Below are 1245 nucleotides of genomic sequence, written 5' to 3'. Positions count from 1 at the left end.
AACCTCAATTTTTCTTCAGAGTAGTCACTTCCTTCTGATCCATGTGGAAGCAGACAGCTAGGTCCTTTAGGTAAAATCAGCCCACAAGGGACTGGGAGAAGAAAGCTGCCTATCTGACAAATTGTTTGAGAGGCAGGGTGCCCTTACATCTGTAGCTTCACTTTGAAATATAGCTTAAGTCATGGTAAAGTATGCTCTGACAACCTACTAGTCTTGCAACGTGTGGCTTTTTACATCTGGATATCCACTTCATGTGTGCAGAGATGGTCATATTATTTGATTTCCCAGTATTAAACAAGAACCATCTGAAAGACTCAAGTTATGGGTATAAAAAGGAAAAGCTTTTCTTTATCTGGCATGTGAAGTCATTTTGTTCTAAAAGCCCATCACTGGCATTTCCTTTTTAATGTTAATGAAAATCAAGAGCTCTGAAGGTGGATTCCAAAAATACAATGGATCTTCTCTCAAAACCTGAATCTTGTCTGCTCACAGTAACAAGGAATGCTGCCCTCAAACAAAGAAACATAAGTTCTGTGTAGCCAGACTTAAAATGAAAGGGTGCCAAATGTGCTGTTTGGCATATTGTCGTGGGTTTGGGCCCAACACAACAAAGGAACAGCCCCATGGCTGCCCATTCAACATCCCCCCACATACACACACTCTGGGACAAAGGTCCTGGACTGAGACAAAAGACAAGGAGGGTTCTTCACTGATTAAGGTCCTGGGCAAAACAGACTCAACTTGGGGAAAAAATAATAATTTAATTTCACACTGATCAAACACAAACAGGACACAGTCAAAACACAGAGCAGGGCTTGCATATGTTACCCCACCCCTCCCTTCTTCCCGGGCCCAAATCCCTTTGTTCCCGGTTTCTCTCCCTCCTTCCCCCCAGCAGCACAGGGGGACAGGGGATGGGGTTTGGAGTGAGTTCACAGGCTGGGGGGTCCTGCTGCTCCTTCCTCCTCAGGAAGAAGGATTCCTTACAGTCCTGCCCTGCTTCCCCACGGGGTCCCTCCCGTGGGAGAGAGTCCTCCAAGAACCTCTCATTCATGAGTTCTTCCCACTGCTGCTCCAGTCTGGGCTTCCTACAGAGTGGGAAATGGCAGAGTGGCTGCTTTGGGAACAGCCACCTCCTCTGGCACCAGGGTCTTCCACGGCTGCATAATCCAAGTCCACTGGCAGCAGATTCCAAGTCCACTGGCAGCAGATTCCAAGTCCACTGGCCAAGTTCACCCCTCCTGG

General features: G+C 47.5%; 1 protein-coding gene across 1 annotated transcript in view; it reads left to right on the top strand.

The window, feature by feature from the left end:
• SRD5A1 (steroid-5-alpha-reductase, alpha polypeptide 1 (3-oxo-5 alpha-steroid delta 4-dehydrogenase alpha 1)) overlaps positions 1-1245 on the top strand; it is a 14690-nt gene that overhangs the window by 7715 nt on the left and 5730 nt on the right. The window lies entirely within an intron of this gene.

Source organism: Chaetura pelagica, unplaced genomic scaffold (assembly GCF_000747805.2).
Source record: "Chaetura pelagica isolate M959 unplaced genomic scaffold, ChaPel_1.0 scaffold71, whole genome shotgun sequence".
Taxonomy (NCBI): domain Eukaryota; kingdom Metazoa; phylum Chordata; class Aves; order Apodiformes; family Apodidae; genus Chaetura; species Chaetura pelagica.
This window is presented reverse-complemented; position numbering and strand designations above follow the sequence as displayed.